The sequence below is a fragment of the Cetorhinus maximus genome, chromosome 20, assembly GCF_964194155.1.
Source record: "Cetorhinus maximus chromosome 20, sCetMax3.hap1.1, whole genome shotgun sequence".
NCBI lineage: Eukaryota > Metazoa > Chordata > Chondrichthyes > Lamniformes > Cetorhinidae > Cetorhinus > Cetorhinus maximus.
The window spans coordinates 82,228,433-82,256,396 of record NC_135898.1 but is presented as its reverse complement, the minus strand read 5'-3'; the positions used below and the strand labels follow the sequence as shown (position 1 = coordinate 82,256,396).

Genomic DNA, 27,964 nt, shown 5'->3' with positions numbered 1-27,964 from the left:
TTCACCCCACAATGAAGATTTATTTAAAAACAAATTCTCGCCTAATTAAAGCGTTTGATATTGGGTTACAGAAGAGAGAGGCACTTCAAAGTGTCTGCGGCTAATTTATCTGTAGACTGTTGGCATAAGATTTACTGCTGTCTTTTCCTTGTAGTTAGATAGTGAGTAGTACATCATTTTTAATGAGTTCCCTCTGCAGGGCAGCAATGGAAAAGGTAATTTATGTGATTATTTATCTTGGTTTTCTAATTATCCAAAGTGGTAATTAGAGGCTGTAATAAAATGAGAGCGAAATGAGAAGAAAGTTTTAAAACCAGGCACTTAAAACCAGGCCTGAGGCAATAGGCCCAAGGCTGATTTTTTTATCCTCACTTGTTGATGGGTAGATGAGGTGGAGAGAACCTACTCAAGCAAGGCTAAGGGCCTTTCCCTCAGTCTCAGCTGCCATTTCCTCCATCTCAACTGAATCAAACTCTACATTATCATGCAGGCTCTTCAGTTGCATAGTTTGCACTCTCGTGCTGGGAGTTTAAACAAACACCAGTTTACCTCTACAGAAGAGGGAATGGTGAAGGAAAGGCAGCAGATGGATCGACCACTGTCTGACACTTACCCCCCAGTAGCCTCTCAAAAAGTTGGACAATCCAAAGGCTTGGGAAGAGGCTACTTGTTCATTGTTCTGATTGGCCTACAGAAAGGAAAATGTCTTTAGAAGCAGGATTAAATAAAAAGGGCTGCTGACACTCAGATTGTGGCTATATTAGTTCATAAATTCAGAGATCCTTGGCCCTCTCTTCTTCCTCATGTACATGCTGCCCCTCAGGAACTGCATCTGAAGAGACAATGTTCAGCTCCCACTGCTCACACTGATGACACCCAGCTCTTTCTCTCCATCACTGCTCTCAACCCCTGAGCTGTACTGTCAGACCTCTGAGTTTCACAGAATCTTATAGTACAGGAGGCCATTCAGCCCATTGTGCTTGTGCCATATCTCTCTGAAAGAGCTATCCAATCAGTCCCATTCCCCCTACTCTTTCCCCATAGCTCTGTAAAGTTTTCCTTTACGAGTGTTTGTACAATTTCCTCATGAAAATTATTTTTGAATACATGTCCAGGCAGTGTGTTCCAGGTCTTGAGAACTCATTATGTCGAATTTCTTTCCTCATTTTCCCTCAAGTTCTTTTGCCAATTATCTTAAATCTGTGGAGATTTAACAAAGAGACATTAATAGATTATACTAATGAGCAAAACTCTGGCAAATGGATTTCAATATAGGCAGATGAGAGGTCATCAACTTTGGACTGAAAAAAAAATAGAACATTCTAGATGATGAAAAGCTGGAAACAGTGGAGATCCAAAGAGACTTGGGGGTTTAGATACACAGATCATTGAAATGTCATGAACAGATACAGAAAATAATCTCTCTCAATCTTCATGTAGTGTCCTTGGTATGCAAGGGAAGTTAATCAAAGCTCAATGATGCCATGATATTATAATGGGGAAAGGAGAAGTTGCAGGCTCCAAGAACGACCTCAGTTGGTAGAAATGAACTGATGCTGTCAGCACTATTAAGCAACGCACTATTAACTATCCAAGCTAACTGGCCCTACAGGAAATAATCAAAGGCCAATGGAATGCTGGTCTTCATACCTAGAGGATGAGAACACAGTGGGGTAGAAGTCATGCTTCAGCTATACAAAGCCCTGGTTAGACCTGGAGTTACTGTGAGCAGTTCTGGGCACCACACCTTAGGAAGGCTTGAATGACCTTGCAGGGAGTGCACCTTAGATTTACTAGAATGATTCCTGGACTCCAAGGATTAAATTATCAGGAGAGAATAGGGGGAGATGGTGCTGCAGTGGTAATGCTATTAGACGAGCAATCCAGAAGCCCAGGCTAATGCCCTGGTGACATGGGTTCTAGTCTCACCGTGGCAGCTGGTGGAATTTAAATTCAGTAAAAATCTGGAATTATAAAGCTAGTCTCTATAATGGTGACCATGAAACAATCATCGATTGTCGTAAAAACCCACCTGGTTCACTATTGTCCTTATCTCATCCGGCCTGCATGTGACTCCAGACCCACAGCAATGTGATTGACTCTTAACCGCTCTCTGAAGTGGCCTAGTAAGCTACTCAGTTGTTCTGGACTGCAGCAGTTCAAGAAGGTAGCTTATCACCACTCCCTTGAGGGCAATTAGGGATGGGCATCAAATGCTGGCCTTGCCAGTGACTTCCACATCACATGAAAGACTAAAAAACGTACACTGGGGTTGTGTTTGCTGGAATTTGGAAGGTTAAGGGGCGATTTGATCAAAGTTTTCAAGATATGAAGGGGAACAGATAGAGTAGCTAGCAAGAAACTATTTCCTCTGATGGGGGAGTCTAGGACGAGGGGGGGGGTCATAGTCTAAAAATTAGAGCCAGACCTTCCAGGAGTGAAATTAGGAAATACTTCTACATGCTAAAGGCACTTCTGCAAACTGTAATTAATACTGGACAAATTATTAATTTAAAATCTGAGATTGGTAGGTTTTTGTTAAGCAAAGGTATTAAGGGTCATGGGGCAAAGTATGGAGTTATGTAACAGAACAGACATGATCTCACTGAATGGTGGAACAGGCTTGAGGGGTTAAATGGCCTCCTCCTGTTCCTAGGTTCCCCTCTCCTTTAAGTTACCGACCCTCATGCGAGTGGAAATGATTTCTCCTCATTTACTCCATCAAAACCCTTCACAATTTTGAACAATCTCAATTAAATCTCCCCTTAACCTTCTCTGTTCTAAATAAAGAAAGACATGAAATTAAATTGCACCTTTCGCAACCTCAGGACATCCCAAAACCTTTCCCAGTCAGTGAAGTACTTTTGAAATATAGTCACTGTTGTAGCTTAGGTAACATAGTAGTCAATTCGTGCACAGCAGGATTCCACAAATAGCATTGTGATAATAACCAGATAATCTGTTTTTGTGATGTTGTTTGAGGGATAAATATTGGGAAGGATATCAGGGAGAACTGTCCTGCTCTTCATCAAAATAGCATCATGTGATGAGGGCAGACAGGGCCTCAGTTTATCTCATCCAAATGAGGACATCTCCAACAGTGCAGCACTCCCTCAGTACTGCATTGGGAATGTCAATTGGGCTATGTACTCAAGTCTTGGAATAGGACACAGAAGCGAGAGTGCTGCCCACTGAACTAAGTGATTTTAGATTGAAAAAGTTGTGTTGGACTGAAATCTTAAGTCAAATGATCATATGGCCATGCATAGTTTGTCACAAACAAGAAGCACATCTTCAGACTGAGACAAGGCCACATATTACTGTCCCGGCAGACCGATCGTGTCAGCCTGTTCCTGCCCCATGGAACTCATTTCTTGCTATCTTGACTCCATTCTCTCTCCCCTTGTCCAGTCCCTTTCCACCTACATCTGTGATTCCTCTGACACCCTACATCATATCAACAATTTCCAGTTCCCTGGCCCCAACCGCCTCCTCTTCACCATGGACGTCCTCTACACCTCCATCCCCCACCGGGATGGTCTGATGGCTCTCCGCTTCTTCCTCAAACAGAGGCCCGAACAATCCCCATCCACCATTACTCTCCTCCGTCTGGCTGAACCTGTTCTCACACAGAACAATTTCTCCTTAAACTCCTCTCACTTCCTCCAAATAAAAGGTGTGGCTATGAGTACCCGCATGGGCCCCAGTTATGCCTGTCTCTTTATGGGGTATGTGGAACATTCCTTGTTCCAGTCCTACTCCGGCCCCCTCCCACAACTCTTTCTCCAGTACATTGATGATTGCTTTGGTGCTGCTTCATGCTCTTGTCTGGACCTGGAAAAATTTATTAATTTGGCTTCCAATTTCCACCCCTCCATCATTTTCACATGGTCCATCTCTGACACTTCCCTTCCCTTCCTTGACCTCTCTGTCTCAATTTCTGGTGATAGACTGTCCACCAATATCCATTACAAGCCTACCGACTCCCACAGCTACCTCGACTACAGCTCCTCACACCCCGCTTCCTGTAAGGACTCCATCCCATTCTCCCAGTTCCTTCGCCTCCGTCGCATCTGTTCTGATGATGCCACTTTCAAAAACAGTTCCTCTGACATGTCTTCCTTCTTCCTTAACGAGGTTTTCCACCTACGGTGGTTGACAGGGCCCTCAACCATGTCCGGCCCATCTCCTGCGCAACCGCCCTCACACCTTCCTCTCCCTCCCAGAAATATGATAGGGTCGCCCTTGTCCTCACTTATCACCCCATCTGCTTCTGCATTCAAAGGATCATCCTCCGCCATTTCCGCCAACTCCAGCATGATGCCACCACCAAACACATCTTCCCTTCACCCCCCCTGGCAGCATTCCGCAGGGATCGTTCCCTCCGGGACACCCTGGTCCACTCCTCCATCACCCCTACACCTCAACCCCCTCCCATGGCACCTTCCCATGCAACTGCAGAAGGTGCAACATCTGCCCATTTACTTCCCCTCTCCTCACCGTCCAAGGGCCCAAACATTCCTTTCAAGTGAAGCAGCATTTCACTTGCACTTCCCTCAATTTAGTCTACCGCATTCGTTGCTCCCAATGCAGTTTCCTCTACCTTGGAGAGACCAAACGCAGACTGGGTGACAGCTTTGCAGAACACCTTCAGTCTGTCCGCAAGCATTACCCAGACCTTCCTGTCGCTTGCCATTTCAACACTCCACCCTGCTCTCATGCTCACATGTCCGTCCTTGGCCTGCTGCATTGTTCCAGTGAAGCTCAACGCAAACTGGAGGAACAGCACCTCATCTTCCGACTAGACACTTTACAGCCTTCCGGACTGAATATTGAGTTCAACAATTTTAGATCATGAATTCTCTCCTCCATCCCCACCCCCTTTCCGATCCCCCCCACTTTTTTTCCAATAATTTATATAGATTTTTCTTTTCCCACCTATTTCCATTATTTTTAAATGTATTTCCGTCCATTGTTTTATCCCTACCTTTTAGCCTATTTCGATTCCTTCACCCCACCCCCACTAGGGCTACCTGTACCTTGCTTGTCCTGCTTTCTATCCTTAATTAGTACATTCCTTAGATAACCTTCAACACCTCTTTTTGTCCTTTTGTCTGTGACATCTTTTGGCTATCTCCACCTATCACTGGCCTTCTATCCAGCTCTACCCCAACCCCCCCCTTAAATCAGCTTATATTTCACCTCTTTTCTATTTTTACTTAGTTCTGTTGAAGAGTCATACGGACTCGAAACGTTAACTGTGTTCCTCTCCACAGATGCTGCCAGACCTGCTGAGTTTTTCCAGGTGTTTTTATTTTTGTTTTGGATTTCCAGCAGCCGCAGTTTTTTACTTTTATCACATATTACTGCTGGAGCTTGAGGGCTTCATCAACATCAAGTAACATTTCCCAACTGGAGAATGCTCAGTGTGTTCCACTCTATGCCAAATACCAAATTAATTTACTTCCTGTTGTTTAGCATTTTGTATTTTTAGTTTTTGTCACTAGGGAAGCAGGACTGTGGATGGAAATGGAAGAAAGTCTATTTATGTCCAATTCACAAACAGGCTTTACACGTCATTTTGTTTCCCATTTTCTTTCTTCCCTTGTCCAATGACACTGATTCATTCAGGCCTATGGTTCCGGCTGCCCTCTGCTATCTCAGCCAGGTGGGCCTGAAACTAAAGAGTGAACATTACTCGTCACCCTCCTCTTCACCTCTCTCCTCCTTTTAAGGTGCTCCTTAAAACCTACCTCTTTGAAAAGCTTTTGATCATCTTTCCTAATATCGCCTTATGTAGCTCAAATTGGCAAAGGGTCTTGGAACTTTTACTAAGTTATAGGCACGAGATAAATGCAAGCTGTTGTTATATAGTGCTTTTCATGACCCAAGAAGCTTCATAGCCACAGGCCAGTTAGTGAGAAAAGCAGAGACTACATTAACACTTGGGATTGTTTTTTTTAATATATTTATTCATTCTCAGGATGTGAGCATTGCTGGCTGGACCAGCATTTATTACCCGTCCCTACTTGTCCTTGGGAAGATGGTGATGAATCACCTTTTGAACCGCTGCAGTCCATGTGGTGTAGGTACACCCACAGTGCTGTTAGGGAGGGAGTTCCAGGATTTTGACCCAGGAATAGTGAAGGAACGGTGATATATTTCCAAGTCAGGATGATATATGACTTGGAAGAGAACTTGCAAGTGCTGGTGTTCTCATGCATCTGCTGCCCTTGTCCTTCTAGTTGGTAGAGGCTGTGGTTTTGGAAGGTGCTGTAGAAGGAGCCTTGATGAGTTCCTGCAGTGCATCTTGTACATGATACACACTGCTGCTACTGTGCGTCGGTGGTGGAGGGAGTGAATGTTGAAGGTGGTGGATGGGGTACTGATCGAGCAGCCTGCTTTGTCCTGAATGCCGTTGAGCTTTTTGACTGCACTCATCCAGGCAAGTGGAGAGTATTCCATCACTGTCCTGACTTGTGCCTTGTAGATGGTGGACAAGCTTTGGCAAGTCAGGAGGTGAGTTACTCACTTAAGAATTCCCAGCCTCTGACCCGCCCTTACAATATTTGTAAGGCTGGCCCTGTTCCTTTTCAGGTCAATGATAACCCCCAGGATGCTTATAGTGGGGGATTCAGTGATGGTAGAGCTGTAGAATGTTAAGGGGAGATGCTTGGACTCTCTCTTGTTGCTGATGGTCATTGCCTGCCATAGTGTGACACGAATATTATTTGCTACTTATCAGCCCAAGCCTGAATATTGTCCAATATGGACACAGACTGCTTCATTTTCTGAGGAGTTGTGACTGGAAGCGGACACTGTGCAATTATCAGCGAACATCCCCACTTCTGATCTTATGATGGATGAAGCACTGAACGGTTGGGTCTAGGACATTCCCCTGACAAACACCTACATGGTTGAATGAAACAGGAATATTAGGACATGGAATGAGAGCAGGTGCATGGGATTAGGAAATGGATCATTGGTAAATGCCAAAACAGGCCTGTTCCGGGTTGCAATGTTAATTTTCTAATTCAACAATGAATGTTTTTTGAGTGTGGGTTATGCAATTCTCTTCTGTTTATTGCAATTTTTGAATGTCCCTCTCAACCCTACACATATCAGTGTCTCTGCTTTCCTGTGCCTCTTTAAATGGCAATTTTGTCTGTGCCAGTTTTGTCTTGAACATTGGTGGCAATTTGACCATGGATGGCATACTAGATAACTCAGCCAACATCCAAATACCAGCACAGTGAGTGTGATCAGGCATTAAAAGATTCCATGGCACTATTTGCAGAAGAGAAACGGAGTTCTCCCCACTGCCCCAGAGAATATTTATCCCTCAAACAACATTTATCTGGTCATTCTCTCATTGCTGTTTGTGGGATCTTGCTGTGTGCAAATTGGTTATTGCGTTCCTTATGTTACAAGTGACCGCACTTCAAAAGTACTTCAATGACTGTAAAGTGTGTGGAGATGTCCAGAGGTCAAGAAAGGCACTTTGCAAAAGGAAGTCTTTCATTCTTTCTCTCTCCAATACTCTCAGTTTCTGTTCATCCATGACCCCGCTTCTCAGAAATCTCCATTGGATCTCTATCACCAATGCACTCAATTCAAAAATCCTCATCCTCACTTTTAAATCTCTTCTTGGTCTTGTCTCCTCTGACGTTCGCAACCTCCATATTCCACCCATCCTCCCCTCTTCCGAATATGGTCTATTCTGCGCATCTCTCCCTCAGCTCCACTAATAGTAGAACCTTTGCCTGTCGCTCCCTTCACATTGAAATTAACTCCTCCTCTCCTTACTCCTGAGGGTGTCCTTGCAATGCAGTGAATTGCATCCGTGCCTCTGGGCCAGAAACTCCAGCTTTGAGTCCCACCCCAGGACTTGATAACCAAGGAAGGTGCGTTCATAATGTGGCTGAACGCATTGATTATCAACCTACAAATCCTTCCAACTCATGACAATGGCAGGTGGTAAGAAAGGGAGAGATTCCTGGTCAGCGACATGATGGAAAGAACGTTGGAGCCTCCACCATCACTCTCCATAGCTCCAGACTACAACATGCATGTAAAAGTTCATGTTGCCACAGCAACTTGGACTCCATGAGTGACATGTAACCACCACCACCTACCCTTCTTGCTACATCTTGATTTGTACAGGCTGATTTCCCATTGGATTATCCATGGGGATAGAGTGATTGTTCATGGATTATTCATTGGGATTGGTTGATTTTGTTTCCAGATGATTCTGGCTGCTTTGATCACAGATTATTTTGTCGAAGCAGTTTTAGTATGTTTTTATCCCTGGATTACTCTCATCAGTATACCCAGTGCTGAGTGAATTAGAACGTCATTGTGTGAAGGTAATCACAGGAATCGTACTTTCACTGACTGATAGATGGTGCAATGAGGTGACACACACTCAAACTAGAAAGAACCCCAGAATATGCTGTCCTCAGCCACTGCTGTAGTAGTTTAGGTGAGTTTACTGTTATGTGAGACTCATGTATCAGAGACCAGTTGGATCAGTACTGGCTACGAGTTCAGCAGGATGTACACCTTATTAGATTCCACACCCAGGCCAGGATTTTCCGTGCCCGCTGGCGTCAGGCATGTTCAGTGGCGTGAGTGGACAGTAGGGCGCGAAGGCCAAAAATCAGTTCCACGATATCATGAAACTAGTTTGCAATTGTCTGCTCTGTCCGCCTATGGCTGGCCACGTTCTCAGCCATCGGATGTCGGGAACCTCATTGTAATACATCAGCATATCCCATTGGACTCATCCCCCCTGCTGGATTATCCGCCCTTATCGGTGGGAAAACACAACATCTGTACGGCGTGCACCTGGCGAGCTGCGCTTTGCTCAGGACTTCAAGGTTTGTTTGCCTACCTTGCTTCGGTCAGCACTCGCAGTCATCGGCGCCAGGCTTCACACACAGCACCATGTTATTTTTAGGGGGGCTTACGGTAGGTCTCTACTTACCAGATCAGCCATATGTGGGTGGCTTTTCAATGTCTGCAGGGCCAGGGCTTGCTTGGGGAAGGGGCAGAAGTGGCCTCAGGCAAGGGAAAAGGCTGCAGGGCGAGAGCTGTACTGGGGAAGGAGGGTATCCCAGGGTGTGTGTGGGGGCGCATGTTGATCTGTGCAGGTAGCCTCAAGATGGTGATGCCTGAGGAGGCAATCTCCAGAGGAGATGAGGCCAGATGGAGATGTGAGTGTATGTGTGTGAGAATGGGTGGTGATGTCCCTTGAGCTGCCAGTGAGTGAGATGCCAGTGAATGTGTGATGGGCTTGAGTGTGTGTGTTTAAAGTGATGAGATGGTTGCCATGTCGGCTGCACAGATGAGACCATTCATCTTCTATCGGTATTGGGTGGCCAACCTCTTCTGTGCAGCATTGGCACTGATCACCACTGCCATTGCCTACCAAGCCGGAGTGGTAATGTTGCTGCTCCTCCTGCGGCCAGAACAGGGGTAGAGGATATCACAGCGGCCTCTACAGTGTCCATAAGGACCTCGAGGACTGCAGTCTTCTTGCCTTTCAGGGCCATGTCTTCTTTGCTGCGGTCCTGGGCTGGAAGAATTGAGTGCGGCTGTACTTTAAATGTGGTGCCTGGTGTGATGAAGTGGCGAGGTGACAGTGTGGCAGGCGAATCAGAGCCCACCCGCCATGGAAACAGCGTGTATCCTGGGAATGCATGAGTAATGTGGTGGGTTTGGGATGATACGGCGTGAAAACCACCATCGCAGCTGGTGGGTAAAATGTCGTTTTATACGCTCGCTACCGCACTTAGTGCAAATCTGGGGCGATTCCGCTCATTGTCACTGAAATCCTATTCTGGTCAATGCAGCACTGAATATTACAGTCAGGACCCATAAAAGAGGAGAGAGGAGGAGATGGGAGGGCAGAGGAGGTGGGGAGGGAAGGGGAGGTGATGGGAAGGTAAAAGAGGTGGGGCAAGGGGAGGGGATGGGAGGGTAGGGAAGGGAAGTAGACGGGAGGAGAGGAAAAGGGATAGTCGAGAGGAGAGGGGTGAGGATGGGAGGAGAGGGGAGGGAGGAAAGAAGAGGTAAGAGAGAAAAGAGGGCTGAGGAGGGGAGGGGTGGGAAAGACAAGGTGGAATACTGGAAAAAAAATGAAGGAAGAATAAAAGAAAATTTGTTGTTGATTTTTAATGGTACGTGAAAGGTTGCAAGTGTCAATATCTTCAATGGTGAGTCACAAACTCTCTGAATTCCTGGGCCATGACAGGCTGCATTCATGGGATGGTTATTTGTCCGCTTATCACTTTTGGATTTTAGTGTGCAATCTTTCCTGCTCAATGAGGTGAGGGATGACAATCCCTGGGAAAGGATTAAGGAAACAGTGAGCCAGTGAAACCTGTAGGTCCATCGCTTATTGAAGTAGTAACCCCGACTAGTAATCCAATGGAATGTGGGTTTAACTTCTGTGGGCAGTTTAAGAATTTAAATTCAGTTTAAAATATCTAGAAGTGAAAAGCTGGCACCAGCTGTTGGATTGTCATTAAATCCCGACTGATTCACTCATGTCCTTTAGGAAGGGAAAGCTGCTGTCCTTACCCAGTCGGGACAATTATGTGACTCCAGACACACGTCTCTTAACTGCCCTCTGGAATGCCCCTCAGGTGAATGAGAAATACTACCAATGGTTTCAAGAAGGTCCAGTATCACATTCTGAGTGCAACTAAGGATGGTCAATAAGTATCAGCCTTGCCAGTAACAGCCATATCTCAAGAACAAATGTATATAAAGAAATGTGGTTTTTCTGCTTCAGTCACCAGTCAGTGAGAGATTGAAATCTGTCTGCTCGTTGGATACTAGCCTATCGCGAAACTTTATTCCAATCTGAAGTCTCATTCTTAACCGCTGAGCCATGGCAAAAGACATCCACACCTTTGCAGGTAAGAGGTGTAGAAACTGAAACACAGAGAAGATTAAGGGCAACGAGCATTCCATTGAAGGATACTGAGTGCTTTAACAATAGTGAACAACCTATTTTGTATCCCAGATAGAGTGTGGGAGAAATTCCACTGCTTGATATACCTGCGCACTGTCCAAGCCACAAGCATAACTAGAAACAAGGTAAGCAGTGGATAATAGAAGGCTTTCCGCCTGCTTAGAAAGGGTGCTGAATGGTAAGGAATGACAGACATAAGTCATAATCTTTTCTAAAAACGAAAGTGGTGGAAAACCTCAGAGGGTCTGGCAGCATCTGTGGAGAGAGAAATAGAGTTAGCGTTTCAAGTCCAATATGACACCCTGAGGAACCCTGAAGAAGAGTCATATTGACTCTCACTGGGATACAGTTCCTGAAGGTGCTGACTCTCACTGGGATACAGTTCCTGAAGGTGCTGACTCTCACTGGGATACAGTTCCTGAAGGTGCTGAATCTCACTGGGATACAGTTCCTGAAGGTGCTGAATCTCAGTGGGGGACAGTTCCTGAAGGTGCTGACTCTCACTGGGGGACAGCTCCTGAAGGTGCTGACTCTCAATGAGGTATAGTTCCTGAAGGTGCTGACTCTCACTGGGGGACAGTTCCTGAAGGTGCCGACTCTCACTGGGATACAGTTCCTGAAGGTGCTGACTCTCACTGGGGGACAGCTCCTGAAGGTGCTGACTCTCAATGGGGTATAGTTCCTGAAGGTGCTGACTCTCACTGGGGTACAGTTCCTGAAGGTGCTGACCCTCACTGGGGTACAGTTCCTGAAGGTGCTGACTCTCACTGGGGGGCAGTTCCTGAAGGTGCTGACTCTCACTGGGGTACAGTTCCTGAAGATGCTGACTCTCGCAGGGGGATAGTTTCTGAAGATCCTGACTCTCGGGGACAGTATCATGGGTACCAGCCACCCTCTGAGTATCTCAACCTAAGAGTCCTTTTTTCATGTATAAATTTAGTGAGTGTTGACAGTCTTTTGACCATGTGACCACATCACAGCCAAGGCCAATTTTGACCACGCTCCATGTACTCAAACACCTATATTCACACAGAGTTACACGTTCACACACAGGCACACACAAATGTACAAACACACACACAGTCTTACACAAACTGTTCCCATTAGCGGAAAGATTGAGAGAGGATCCAGATTTAAGGTAATTCACAAAAGAAGCAATTGTGATATGACGAAAAACTTTTTTGTGCAGTGAATGGTTAGGATCTGGAATGCACTACCTGAGAGTATGGTGGAGGCAGGGTCAACTGAGACTTTCAAAAGGGAATTGGATCTGAAGAGAGAAAATTTGCAGTACTATGGGGAAAATGCAAGGGAGTGCCACAATAGGTGACTTGCTCCTTCAGAGGGCCAGCACAGACCCAATGGGCCAAATGGCCTCCTTCTGTGTTGTAACCGTTTGATTCATAAACACACACACTTACACAAACACTCTCATACACATGGATATACACATTCACACGCGTGCACACACATACAGACTACGCATTCTCACACACACACAGACACACACACACAGACAGACTCACGTTCACATACAAACACACACAGACTTACACATTCTAACACACATAGACATGCACAGTCCAGCAGGGGGTCGGAGGGATGCTAAGTAGTGACCAGGAGTAGGGGAGCCCTTGTGTGTTTTGCTCCCCTTCCTTAGCCCAGGGTCAGTTTCAGGGCCCCAAGTGCTGTTCCGGCTGAGATTAGCAAACTGTGCAGAGAGCAGAACATACCTTTCAAAGGATAAAAATGAGTTAAGTGCAGCAAAGTGTCCAGTGAGAAGGGGGAGGAGGGTAAAGGGAAGGTAAATGTCCTGGAGGAATGGAAACAGATAACTGATTCTTGTCACAGCTCCACTTTGCGTGGTTTAACATTGGCTTCTTGTAAACGGAAGAGACACAACGTGCCCATCAAACTAATCAGGAAATAACTCAACAGGTGCTTGGTAAACACAGAGACACTGAGGTGTACACAAACAGGATCACATCGTAAATTAAAATCAGGCTCACAACTAAGCATGTTCTGCGAGGTATTGGATATCACTGGCTATCACATTCCCCACAACACTCAAATTGATAGAAAGCAGAGTGTTTGATCCTGTTACAAATGTGTACTATTATCCTGCCAACTGTGTATCTACACACACACACCCACCCCCAACACACACACACACAAAACCCTCCAACAAACACACACACACACACACACAAAACCCTCCAACAAACACACACACACAAAACCATCCAACAAACACACACACAAAACCCTCCAACATACACACACACACACACACACAAAACCCTCCAACAAACACACACACACCCACCCCCAACACACACATACACAAAACCCTCCAACAAACACACACACAAAACCCTCCAACACACACACACAAAACCATCCAACAAACACACACACAAAACCCTCCAACAAACACACACACACACACAAAACTCTCCAACAAACACACACACCCAACCCCAACACGCATACACACGCAAAATCCCTGCACTACCCAAATGCACCCACAATATCCTAACGCATATAGTACCCAGACACAGTCCCCCAACACACACCCACAGACAACCCCCCCAGTACACACACTCGCACACAACTCCCAACACACACGCACAACCCCTGCAACGCACCCACACGCACAAGTCCCCCAACACACACATGCACAGCCCCCCAACACATACAGTACCCACACACACACATACCACAACACACACACCCACACACAACCCCCCCAACACACACACCCACAGACAAACCCCCAACACACACATAGACAACCCCCACAACACAAACACACACACCACACTCTCTCTTGTGATTAGATTTCTCCATTTCCCAGGAGCAGCCATTACTGAGTTGTGTATTAGCCCCAGGCCTCATGTGCACACAGCCTGTCCCAAAGATGTTAATTCCATTCCATAATTGTAAGCTATTTCTTTTCTTCCTCCTCTCAGGATGATGAAGTATTTCTTGAATTGTTCCTTCCACCAGCACCTTGTCCCACACCCCACCATGCCCCACACACCACCTCCCTGTTCCCAGTTTCTTCAGTTGGTGCACTGCAGATGTTTTTTAGACTGGTCGAGCAATGCCTCGATTTAAAAATTCTCATCCTCATTTTCAAATCCCTCCATAGCGTCACTCCTCCCTATCTCTGGAATCTCCTCCAGCTGTAGAACCCTGTGAGATCTCTGCGCTGTGACAATTCTGGACTCTTGCATATCCCGGATTTCCAACGCTCCACCACTGGCGGCTGTCTTCAGCTGCTTCTTGCACACACAATACCCTGAAGACACCTGTGTCTTCAGGAGCCAAGCTCTGGAATTCCCTCCCTAAATCTCTCAACTCTCTCTCTCTCTCTCTCTCCTCCCTTAACACCCTCTTTGACCAAGCTTTTTGGTCACCCATCTTAGTACCTCCTTATGTGCTTTTTTTTTAAGATAACACTCCTGTGAAGGTGCTATAAAAATGCAGGTGCTGTAAAAATACGCCAAACAGAATTCGTACTGTCCTCCAAATGCCGGTGCACTTGAAAAAGGCTTGTATTTATATAGTGCCTTCACATCCTCAGGATGTCCCATAACACTTTACAGCCATTTGTACTCGTTGTTGTAATGTAGGAAACATGGCAGCCAATTTGCGCACAGCAAGCTCCCACAAACAGCTATGTGATAATGACCAGACAATCTGTTATTGTGATGTTGAATGTGGGATCAATATTGTTCAAGACACCGAGGAGAACACTGCTTCTCTTCTTCGAACTCGTGTCATGGGATCTTTTAAATTCGTATCAATCTGAGAAGGCAGACAGGGCCTTGGTTTGAAGGAAGGCAGCACTAACACTCCAGCCTCAGTACTGCACTGAGAGGGTCAGCCTGGATTTTTGGGCTCAAGTCTCTGGTGTGGGGCGTGAACACACAGCCTTCTGACTCAGAGACAAGAACCCTGCCAACTGAGACATGACTCAGGAATGTAATCACTGCTCTGCCTGGCCTGAAGAACTCCGGTCAGTTGGCTGATACTGCTTTTTGCTCGGGGTGATGCTCATTGCTGGAGTGAGGTGGTGGGAGATGGATACGGCATCACTGACTCAAAGGGGAACGGAAACACAGAGGAGTCTTGTCCTGAGACAGAAAGTCGTGGGTTCAGGGCCTGCTCCACAGCCGTGAGGAGATGACCCACCTGGATCTTGCTGTGCATTGGCTGCTGTATTTCCTACTTTACAAGAGTGAGGACATTGCAAAAGAGTGTCTCATTGGTTGTGAAGCGTTTTGCGGTGTCCTGAGTCTGTTAAAGGTGCAAAAATAGGCAAGGCGTTCTCACTTACTGCAGCACACAGCACAGACAGCAACAGGGACGCCGAGCTGTGGGTGGAAATGAATATGTCGATGTTTCACTTCCTACCTATGGTGGAATGAGCCCTGCTGGGCGAGTGTGAGCACATCCACATCAGACAAGGGACTGTGATGCCCTGTAGTTGAATAGCAGGTGAGTCCAGAGCTTAGAGGCCAGGTGGTGCGATTCATGGCGGAGTGATTAAAAGCCAGGGATGTGCAAGAGGCCAAAATTACAGGAGTGCAGAGATCTGGGAGGCTTGTGGGGCTGGAGGAGATCACAGAGATAGGCAGGGGTGAGGCCATGGAGAGATTTGAACATGAGGATGAGACTTTTAAAATTGAGCCATTGCTGGACCAGGAACCAATGTAGGTGAGTGAGCACAGGAGGTGATGGGTGAACGGGCTCTGAGTTTGAACATGGGCAGCAGAGTTTTGGATGTACTGAAGGTGGGTGGTCGGCCGGAGGGTGTTGAGATTTGACGGCAGGTAGCAGAAGGGTCCCTGCAGTAAGCTGTACCCCAACAGCTGTTAGCAGCAACTTCAGATGAGAAAGGGGGAAGAAAAGGGCAATGAGGGGAATCAAGAATCTGACATGTCAAAACCAGAATCCATAATGTCTACCAGATCTGCCTGATATGTTGAAAATTGCTGTTAGTTGCTGCCTGATGCAATGCATGCCCTGCTGACCCAGTCATTGTCTTCCCCATGGGGAGTATGGCAGCCTTTCCACACTCTCTAGAAATTGGCCTTAAACAAGCACTATTGATAAACAACTCCAAATTCCTCACAGCAAGCCATTTTGTTTTGCTAGGCTAATCAGAAGGCTCTGGAACTTTCCTTTTTCGAATGGAGCACAAATTAGACTTTGGACGATCGAGATTTTCGTAATCTTTGCATCTTTAGAGTTGCTATTTTTTCATCCCCCTTGCCCCATGTTGACTCTCATCCTGCTGCTGTTCAATTTGAGCAGGCATCACTCCGCCAAACAATACAGAGGCCAATTTTTCACGTAAGCCTCAACAGTGAGCGTGGACAGGCTATGGTGGACATCAGAGCCCACCAGAGCTGACAGCTGAGGCTCAGTGGGTAGCATTCTTGCTTCCGGATCAGGAGGTGGCTAATTCCAGCCTCTTTCAATATACTTGAGCACATAATCCAGCCTGGAACTCCTGGTGCAGTCCTGAGGGAGTGCTGCACTGTCAGAGGAGCAGAGGACCTCATCCTCACCAATCTGCCTGCTGCACATTTAACTGTCCATGACAGTCCATCGGTAGGAGTGACCATTGCACAGTCGTTGGGGAGACGAAGTTCCGTCTTCACATTGAGGATACCCTCCACCGTGTTGTGTGGCACTACCACCGTGCTAAATGGGATTGGTTTCGAACAGATCTAGCAACTCAAGACCGGGCATCCATGAGGCACTGTGGGCCATCAACAGTAGCAGAATTGTACTCGAACACAATCTGTATCCTCATGGCCCGGCGTATCCCCCTCTCCACCATTACCATCAAGCCAGGGGATCGACCCTGATTTAATGAAGAGTGCAGGAGGGCTTGCCAGGAGCAGCACCAGGCATACCTAAAATTGAGGTGTCAACCTGGTGAAGCTATAGCACAGGACTACTTGTGTGCCAAACAGCATAAGCAGCAAGTGATAGACAGGGCTAAACGATCCCACAATCAACAGGTCAGAGCTAAGCTCTGCAGTCCACACACCATCCAGTCATGAATGGTGGTGGACAATTAAACAACACACTGGAGGAGGAAGCTGTACAAATATCCCCATCCTCAATGATGGGGGAGCCCAGCACATCAGTGCAAAAGATAAGGCTGAAGCATTTGCAACAATCTTCAGCCAGAAGTACCGAGTGGATGATCCATCTCAGCCTCTTCAGTCTTTGATGCCAGTCTTTGGCCAATTCGATTCACTCCACGTGATTTCAAGAAATGGCTGAAGGCACTGGATACTGCAAAGGCTATGTGCCCTGACAATATTCTGGCAATAGTATTGAAGACTTGTGCTCCAGAACTTGCCGAGCCCCTAGCCAAGCTGTTCCAGTACAGCTACAACACTGGCATATACCCGGCTATGTGGAAAATTGCCCAGGTATGTCCTGTACACAAAAAGCAGGACAAATTCAACCAGGCCAATTACCGCCCCATCAGTCTACTCTCGATCATCAGTAAAGTAATGGAAGGGGTCATGAACAGTGCTATCAAGCTGCACTTGCTTAGCAATAACCTGCTCACTGACGCCCAGTTTGGGTTTCGCCAGGATCACTCAGCTCCTGACCTCATTACAGCCTTGGTTCAAACATGGACAAAAGAGCTGACCTCCTGAGGTCAGGTGACAGTGACTGCCCTTGACATCAAGTGTGGCATCAAGGAGCCCGAGCAAAATTGGAGTCAATGGGAATCAGGGGGAAAACTCTCCACTGGTTGGAGTCATACCTAGTACAAAGGAAGATGGTTGTGATTGTTGGAGGTCAGTCATCTCAGCTCCAGGACATTACTGCAGGAGTTCCTCAGGTTGTGTCCTCGGCCCAACCAACTGCAGCTGCTTCATCAATGACCTTCATTCCATCATAAGGTCAGAAGTGGGGATGTTCGCTAATGATTACACAATGTTCAGCACCATTTGCGACTCCTCAGATATTGAAACAGTCCATATCCAAATGCAGCAAGACCTGGACACTATTCAGGCTTGGGCTGACAAGTGGCAAGTAACATTTGTGCCACACAAGTGCCAGGCAAAGACCATCTCCAACAAGAGAGAATCCAACCATTGACCCTTGATGTTCAATGGCATTACCATCACTGAATCCCTCACTATCAACGTCCTGGTGGTTACCATTGACCAGAAACTGAACTGGACTAGCCATATAAATAATGTGGCTACATGAGCAGGTCAGAGGCTAGGAATCCTGCAACGAGTAACTCACCTCCTGACTCCCCAAAGCCTGTCCACCATCTACAATGCACAAGTCAGGAGTGTGATGGAATACTCCCAACTTGCCTGGATGAGTGCAGCTCCCACAACACTTAAGAAGCTTGACACCATCCAGGACAAAGCAGCCTGCTTGATTGGCACCATATCCACAAACATTCAGTCCTTCCACCACCGATGCACAGTAGCAGCAGTGTGTACCATCTACAAGATGCACTGCAGGAATTCACCAAGGCTCCTTCGACAGCACCTTCCATACCCATGACCACTACCATCTAGAAGGACAAGGGCAGCAGATAGATGGGAACACCACCACCTGGAATGTCCCCTCCAAGCCACTCCCCAGTGTGACTTGGAAATATATTGCCGGAAATATATTCACTGTCACTGGGTCAAAATCCTGGAACTTCCTTCCTATCAGCTCTGTGGGTGTACCTACACCACATGGACTGCAGCGGTTCAAGAAGGCAGCTCATTACCACCTTCTCAAGGGCAACTAGGGATGGGTAATAAATGCTGGCCCAGTCAGCAAAGCCCACATCCCATGAATGAATTGAATTAGTACTGAGGGAGTGCTGCACTGTCAGAGGGGCAGTACCAAGTGAATGCCGCACTGTTGGAGGCTCAGTGCTGAGGGAGTGCTGCACTGGTGGTAGTTCAGTACTGAGGGAGTGTTGCACTGTTGGAGGGTCAGTACTGAGGGAGTGCTGCACTGTCAGAAGGTCAGTACTGAGGGAGGTCTGCACTGTTGGAGGGTCATACTGAGGGAGTGCTGCAATGTCAGAGGGTCAGAACTGAGGGAATGCTACACTGTTGGAGGGTCAGAACTGAGGGAGTGCTGCACTGTCAGAGCAGCAGTACTGAGGGAGTGCTGCACTGTTGGAGGAGCAGTACTGAGGGAGTGCTGCACTGTTGGATGGTCAGTAATGAGGGAGTGCTGCACCGTTGGAGGGTCAGTACTGAGGGAATGCCGCACTGGCAGAGGGTCAGTACTGAGGGAGTGCTGTAGTGTCAGAGGGTCATTAATGAGTGAGTACTGCACCTTCGGGAGTTCAGTTCTTAGGAAGCCCTGCAATTTCAGGTTCAGTACTGAGCGAGAGATACAATGTTGCAGGGTCAATGCAGTGGGAATGCTGCACTGTCAGAGGATCAGTACTACATTCCACTGTTGGAGGGTCAGTGCTGAGGGAACACTGCAGTAGTTGAGGGTTAACACTGAGGGAGCACTGCACTGTGAGAGTAGCAGTACTGAAGGAGTGCTGCATTGTTGGAGGAGTCAGTATGAAATGCTGCACTGTCAGAGGGATCAGAACTGAGGGAGCGCTGCACTGTCAGAGGGTCAGTACTGAGGGAGTGCTGCACTGTCAGAGGGTCAGTACTGAGGGAGTGCTGCACTGTTGGAGGGTCAGTACTGAGGGAGTGCTGCACTGTTGGAGGGTCAGTACTGAGGGAGTGCTGCACTGTTGGAGGGTCAGTACTGAGGGAGTGCTGCATTGTTGGAGGGTCAATAGTGAGGGGGTGCTGCAGTGTAAATGGCTGGAATAATTCCTACTTGAATTTAAGAATCCATCCCTCCATATTTGTTTTATTTTTAAAATATCCATTTACTGGTGAACTGAGCTACAGGTGAGGCAAATCATCACATTATTAAAAAACCCAAGCCAGTCTGTACTACAAGACATCACTTGGAAGTTTGAAATAAAAGCAGGAAATGCTGTAAATACTCAGCAGGCCAGGCAGCCTCTGTGCAGTGAATACACAGTGTTAACACTACCTTTCTCTGTCCATAGATGCTGCCTAATCTGCTGTGTTTTCAGCTCTTTCTGTTTTTACTTTGGGTTTCTATCATCCACAATATTTTGCTTTTCAATCATTTAAAAGACTTGCATTTGTGTAGCATCTTTCACAAGCTCAGGATATTCCAAAGCACTTTGCAGCCAATGAAGTACTTTTTGAAGTGTAGTCACTGTTGTAATGTAGGAAACACGGCAGTCAATTTGCGCAGAGCAAGATCCCACAAGCAGCAATGCAGTAAATGACCAGATAATCTGTGCTAGCTGTTAATTGAGAGATAAATATTGACCAGGACACCGGGGATAACCCCCCTGCTTTTCTTCAAAATAGTGCCATGGGATCTTTTGCGTCCACCTGAGAGGGCAGAAGGGGCCTCACTCGAAAGACAGCTCCTCTAACAGTGCAGCTCTCTCTCATTACTGCACTGGAATGTCAGTCTAGATTATGTGCCAGGTCTCTAGCATGGGTAGTGCTTGAACCCACAACCACTGATATTAGAGATGAGAGTGAGCCACTGATAGCTCAATGGGAGATAAATCAGCCAGGATTCCTTGGGCTGGTCACGTATCTCTGGCCCTTATTGAAATGTGCGTGTGTGGGGAACTGAGACTTACTGATGCAGAAGCTTCAGATTCCATGTGTCAATGCAAGGTTAGTGGGGACACTTGAATAGCTCACAACTCCCCCCCACCTTTCGAACCAATACCAACACCCAGCCAGGGAACTCGCTTCAGATCTCCATCCCATGATTGGTGCTGGGGAGTGCATCCTCTGTGTGTGTGTGTGTGTGTGTGGATGCAACATAGAGTCACAGAAACAATGTTACACCAAGTTAAGACGTCTGTAGTTAGTTTGTGTGTGCGTTAAGGACAGGGCTGAACATCAGCACAAACATTGGATAAACTTCTTTTATTTCTCCCTAGTGAATCCTGGACAACATGTGTGGCATCCGTGCCTGCAGTTGTCACTGAACTCTGGGGAAAAACACTCATAAAACCCACTTAAGCTGAACAATTTCACTGGGTTTTTTTTGTTCACATCTGCCAGGACAGTCAGGCCATAAAGTGTTGGAACAACACTTTGCTTGTTTGTTGAAGTGCTCTCCAACAGTGGGGCCTCGCCATACATCCCAAGGGCCAATTGGAGACCCCTCTACTCCCTTCCCCCTCGACATCAGGGAGCCATCAGGCCCTAGAGGAGGTACAGAGGCTGATCCCACCTTTAAGAGGGAAATACAATCAGCAACAAATTGATAATGGAAGGACAAACTTGCGTCTATATAGCACCTTTCATGACATCCCAAACCACTTTACAGCCAATAAAGTACTTTTGAAGTGCAGTCACTGTTGTAATGTAGGAAATGTGGCAGCCAGTTCATGCACTGCAAGCTCCCACAACAGCAATGGCGATAATGAGAAGATACACTCTTTCAGTGATGTTGATTGAGGGATAAAATATTGACCAGGAATGTGGGGATAACACGTATCCCCGCCATTCTTTTTTGAATAGTGTCCATTGAATCTTTCATGTTCACCTGAGAGGACAGGCGGGGCCATATTTTAAAGTCTCATTCAAAAGACGGCACCTGTGACCGTGCGGCACTGTCTGGGCACTGCACTGCGAATACATGTCAGCCTGGAATACGTGTGACACACACTGACTCATGCTGGTGTATAATTCCATAAACAGCCTGTCATTCAGTTTTTTTTTTTAGCCAAGTGACCATAAGTTGTTTAGCAATCTGGGCTATGATTGCTGGGGATGGCCTAGTTTGACTATTGTGCTTGGAGTGCATCACAGTCCACAGCAGTCCCATCCCTAGTCCTGTGCACCAGTGCATTATCCCACAGAAAGTTTTCAGGAGCACAGAAGTACGTCTGGTTCTCCGCTAACTGGATGGATGTGCTCAGTGCCTAATGTAGCTCATTAGTACAGCGAGCGTGCTGACAATTATTGAATTGTTTGTTTTTGAAGTGATGATGTCTTTAGAGGACAGTTTTTAATTAATGACTGTTGAGGCCATCTTCTCCCTTTCAACTAATACCCCATCACCACTCCAACCCATCATAGCAGCGCTGCTTCCTGAATCTTCACTGTGGAAATTGAGACCTCCCATTTCCCATTTGAACATACTCTTTGGCAGAAAATCCAAACTGTTCCTTCCCCAGTCCCAAACAATCTGCCCAATCTTTAAACACAAGCTTGAGCAATTCATCTGACATGCCTTGACTTCCTCTGTTTCTCCCTTAATCTTTTCCATTTGATGGGGTCCTGCACTGTGGGCCTCGGCTCTTAGCCAAGGTACCTGAAACAAGTTTAAAAAAATTACACTGGGCCCAGTTCCCATTCACAAAGTGCATCTACACCTGAACTGGGCCCTAATTAATGAACTGTTTACAACAGCCAAGCATGAAATGCTATCAGCATCTCACATACTGTGTGAACTAACAGCAATGCAGCACAACAGCCCACTTTGTCAAGGCTGGGTTACTGTTTGATGTGTTTTTTGAAACAAGATAGTGTCCATTTTGTCGACAGGATTGATCAACAATCAGACCCCGTTCACTATTCTTTTGTCTGCTTGTCCGCCTTGTTTTAGCTCTGGGACGCTCTCCACCATGAACTGCCCTCTAAAGGGACATCAGATGATTGAGTCTCTGAGGCTCACTAGCTTCAGATGGGGAGAAGATGGAGCCCGTTTTTGGGAGTCTATTTCATTAGTTCGTTTTCTCTCTTCAACAGCGACAACTTGCATTGAACTTGTGCCTTTAATGGGATAAAATAATCTGGAGGAGTATGATCAACCAAAATTTGACACAGAGCCAGATGAGGAGATATTAGGGCAGGTGACCAAAAGCTTGGTCAGAGAGGTAGGTTTTAAGGAACATCTTAAAGGAAGAGGAGGGAGGCGGAGAGGTTTAGGGAGAAAATTCCAGAGCTTAGGGCCCAGACAGCTGAAGTTATGGCTGCCAGTAGTAGAATGATTAAAATCAGGGATGTGCGCAAGGTCAAAATCGGAGGAACGCAGAGATCTTGGAGGGTTGTGGAGCTGGAGGAGATTACAGAGATAGGGAGGGCTAAGGCCATGAAAGGATTTGAAAACAGGGATAAGAATTTTAAAATCGAGGCGATGCCAGATTGGAAGTCAATGTAGGTCAGCGCGTACAGAAGTGATGGGCGAGTGGGACTTGATGCAGGTAAGGATACAGTAGAACAGCTTCGAAATAGGGCAACATGGATGAGGGTTGCAGCAGCAGATGACCTGAGGCAGGAGTGGAGTTGGGCGATGCTTCAAAGTAGAAGATGGCCATCTTGGTGATGGAATGGATATGGAGTTGTAAACTCAGCTCAGGATCAGTTTTTTTTATTCTTTGTCGGGATGAATGTCACTGGCAAGGTCAGCATTTATTGCCTATTCCTAACTGCCCTCAAGAAGGGCAAAGCTGCAAACAATCTGGTTCAGCCTCAGACTGCTGACAGCAAGAGGGATGGAGTCTGTGGGTGGGAACAGAGTTTATTGTAGGGACTGAAGACTTCCCAGTATTTAATTAGAGGAAATTTCTGCTCGTCCAGTACTGAATGTTGGACAAGTAGTGTGATAAATCAGAGACAGTGGAGGAGCCAAAAGAGGTGATGGTGAGGTAGTGCTGGGTATTGTCAGTGTATATGTGGATCCTAACGTGTTTTCAGGTGATGTTGCTGAGGCACATTGTGTAGATGAGAAATAGACGGGATCAATGATAGATCCTTGGGGGTAACCAGAGGTAATGTTGCGGGAGAAGGAAGAGAAGCCATTTCAGGTGATACTCTGTTTATGGCTGGATAGATAAGAATGGAACCAGGTAAGGGCAATCTCACACAGCTGGACAATGGAGAAGAGGTGTTGAGTAGCATGGCTTTGGTTCACTATGTCAAAGGCTGCAGACAAGTCGAGAAGGAGGAGGAGGGCTAATTTACAATGGCCACAGTCACATATTGGTAACTTTGCTAAAGGCCATTCTAATGTTGTGGTTAAAAAGACCAAAGCCAGGGATTCACACAATACCTGGCTCTTCAACCCAAGATGTGCTGCAGTCTGATAGTCTGGCTACAATATCTTCTTCTTTAGCAACTCCTGCTGTGCAGAACCCTGTGCCAGCCCCTCTTCTTCACTATCTAACTCCCTCTTTAGGGTAGAGATGTTGGGGCTGGTGCTTGGGAGGAGTAGAGTGGGTGAAAGGCCTTGGCCAAGAAGGACCAGAACCTTCAGATGACTCTGGGTCCACTTGTGAGGCACATCTAGAGAAGGAAAGAGGAATAGAGGTGACAATGATTTCTTGAGAAGTGAAGCTCATAGGTGACTGTCCCCATCAAACACTCCCAGGACAGGTACAGCACGGGGTTAGATACAGAGTAAAGCTCCCTCTACACTGTCCCCATCAAACACTCCCAGGACAGGTACAGTACAGAGTTAGATACAGAGTAAAGCTCCCTCTATACTGTCCCCGTCAAACACTCCCAGGACAGGTATAGCACAGGATTAGATACAGAGTAAAACTCCCTCTACACTGTCCCCATCAAACACTCCCAGGACAGGTACAGCACAGGGTTAGATACAGAGTAAAACTCCCTCTACACTGTCCCCATCAAACACTCCCAGGACAGGTATAGCATGGGGTTAGATACAGAGTAAAGCTCCCTCTATGCTGGCCCATGAAACACCCCAAAACAGGTTTGGAGTTCATTTGCTGCCTAAGTTAGTTTAATTATTGCACATCCAATAGTTCAATGAAATTTTACTGCATGATTTTCCCAAGAATTTGAGGGCCTTTGAACAGCATAAACTTGAATTCTGTTGCAGACCGGGAATGATAGCGTGTTAAAAGATGGAGCAAGTGAACGAAGGAAAATTTATATCCAGTGAGTGTAATTTGTTTTGTTCTTTATTACACCAGATGCCACGGAGTGTGTATCATTGTAGGGTGTTCAGGGCAGTAAATTCACAGCGAATTTATGCTCAGTGTGAAGGGATCTGTGTATATCACAGAGAAAGAGAGACAGAGACAGAGACTATGGCTGTCAGCCTACAGTAGAGAGCTCTGTTGATTTCCTTCAGTCTGCCTGTTTATCTCTGACTCACGGGGCACAATTAGGTGAGATGACTGGGTTGTGAATCTTTCTGCTTTACAGCTCCTGTACCTCCCTTCACCTCCCTCGGCCAGCATTACAGAGACATGTGCTGGTACCTTCTTAGGGGTTGGTTAGAGATGCCAATTAGTGCCAGAGCCTAAAGGCACCAACTCTCTTGTTCTGGAACCTGGCAAAGGGGCTGTGTGTCAATAGTACCTGAACTCTGACCTTCCTGAAAACACGTGCGTTTTACTGCCTACCTCAGGCAGGTCTTATCTAAGCTGAAAACTGGTGCAGCACATCTAGAGATGGACCCACAAGATTCTGTGCGTCCAATTCACTGATTGGACAATACTCTTCAGCCTATGTTTGGATCTGATCTTCTCTGGTCTTGTGGGAAATTAGGGATGAATATCAGCATTGCCAGTGTTGCTCAGCTTCCAAAACGAATAAGGAAAAAGTGAACAGAATGGGCAGTAGTTCATAGAATCCAAATTTAAATCTGACTTGTTCACTCAAGTTGCTTCATTCTGGGCTCCCATACTCCACAATCTTCAGCTCATCCAGAGCTCTGCTGCCATGTCTTACCTCACAGCAAGTCCCATTCACCTGTCACCCTGTGGTCGCTGACCCATGCTGGTTACTGCTCAAGCAATTCCACCACCACCACCACCCCCCACCCCAGCATTTTAAAATTCTCATCCTTGTGTTCAAATCCCTCCATGGCCACGCTCATCCCTATCTCTGTAATCTTCTCCAGCCCAACAATCCTCCAAGAACTCTTCTCTTCTCCAATTCTGGTCTCCTGCGCATCCCCAATTTTACTCGCTCCACCATTGGCAGCTGTACTTGCAATCTCTGGAATTCCCTCCCTGAACCTCTCTGCCACTCTATCTCTCCCTCCTCCTTTGTGATGCCCCTTAAAACCGACCTCTCTGACCAAGCCTTTGTCACCAGTCCAAATGTCTTCCTATGTGACTTTGTGTCAAATTTTGTTTTACAACACTGCTGTGGAGCACCTGAGGACATTTTACTACACTATGGGCACTGTATAAACGCTTGTTGCTGTTGTTGTTAGGTGAGATTTGGGAATGTGCCAGCGGTACATGAACCAGCATCTAGAGAGGAGCGGAGCTGCCTGGGCAGAAAAGCAAATACCCAAACTCTCAGCCTTTGAGGGATTCAGAAAGTTAAATTATTAACAGTGGGTAAAACACAGAGAGTGTAAAGTTTTATGTGCCAGACCCGGGGATGCTGCTCACTGTGTTGTTAATTACAGGATAAATATTGAAGACAGTGACTGGGAGAGAGATGGTTCAACCTTATGTCAAGAGAGCAGAAAATGAAAGCTTTGAGGAACAGTGAGGCACATTGTCATTCAAAGAGAAGGAATCTCGTCATCCTCTAAGCTGTCTCTCACCTTCTAGTAGTTGTCAGTATGGAGCTAGAGTTTACAGACCAGGTTCCCTGCAACCGAAGGCTGCAAAACAAGATCAGTAATTTACACATAGAATTCCTTACACAGACTTCAACCTCTAGTTTGAAACTGTCAGCCAAAACTCGATGGGTAGCACTCTCACCTCTGAGTCAGGAGGTTGTGGGTCAAGCCCCACTTCAGAGACTTGAGCCTGTAATGCAGGCTGACACTCTTGATTCAGAGGTAGGTTTTAAGAAGCATCTTGAAGAGAGAGATGGAGAGATTTAGGGAGGGAATTCCAACGATTTGTCAGCTGAAGGCACAGTTGCCAATGTTGGAGTAGTTAAAATTGGGATGAGTGAGAGGCCAGAATTAGAAAAGTGCCAGTTTGGAGGGTTGTAGATTACAGAGACTGGGAAGGATTAGACCATGAAGTGAGTTGAAAACAAGGATGAGATTTGTGATATCGAAATGTTGTCAGACTGGGAACCAATGTAGGTCAGTGAGCACAATGGGTGATGGCTGAACAGGGCTTGGGTGCGAGTTGAGACACGGGCAGCAGAGTTTTGGATGAGCTGAAGTTTATGGAGGGTAGAAGATGGGAGGCTGGCCAGAAGAGCATTGGAAGGTGACAAAGGTATGGATGAGCTGAGGCAGGGGTGGTGATGTTACGGAAATGGAAGTAGGCTGTCTTGGTGATGGAGGGGATATGTAGGCAGAAACTTATCAGAGAGTCAAATAGGACACACGTGCTTTTGCCATCCTCCAACTATTCACCTTGAAAACCTATTCCAAATTCCACACCGATGACTTAAACGCCAGGTACAGAAATTGTCTTGGAAGCAGAGGGCACACAAGCATGGCAAAAGTGAAAAGGTTTTAATGTGCACTAAAAATCAAACTGTATCAATTCAATTAGTGCAACAGCCAAGTGCAGATCCTCAGTGATCGATTTAGCTGTAGCTTGCTACTCTTACCACTTATACAAGGAGGCTTGAACGGAGGGGATTGCTGTGTATTTAGATTAGATTCCAGAGTGCAGATGTCCTGAGAGAGGTCACAAATACCTCACCCAACTTGTCAACCCCACTCCCTTGGGGCAGTGGAATTCAGAGTCAGTACTGCAGCACCCTGAGTCTGCAGGAAAGATGCCTCCTGCTGTGAGGGCCCTGATGTCATTTTCCTGGAGGTGGCCATACATTGGGATAGATTGCAGTCACCCACAGGTAGTGGAAGTGGATTCACTCTCCTTATCTTCTTCCTCTTTTTTATGAATTCACAGGATGAGGGTGTTGCTGGCAAGACCCAGTATTTATTGAGCATAAAAAATAGGAGCAGGAGTAGGTATTTCAGCCCTTTGGG

The 27,964-nt window shown here is 46.6% G+C and overlaps 1 long non-coding RNA gene across 2 annotated transcripts; it reads right to left on the bottom strand.

Annotated features, from left to right (window-relative positions):
- Positions 1-18: 18 nt before the first annotated feature.
- Positions 19-27,964, bottom strand: LOC144694700 (uncharacterized). Of its 2 annotated transcripts, none has more exons than XR_013579812.1 (4): positions 26,766-27,964; positions 26,606-26,665; positions 24,122-24,354; positions 19-1,200 (listed from the first exon to the last, which is right to left on the bottom strand). It is a non-coding gene; the product is annotated as an uncharacterized LOC144694700 (long non-coding RNA). The 2 variants fall into 2 exon arrangements; XR_013579813.1 differs by lacking the exon at positions 19-1,200 and adding an exon at positions 20,085-20,248.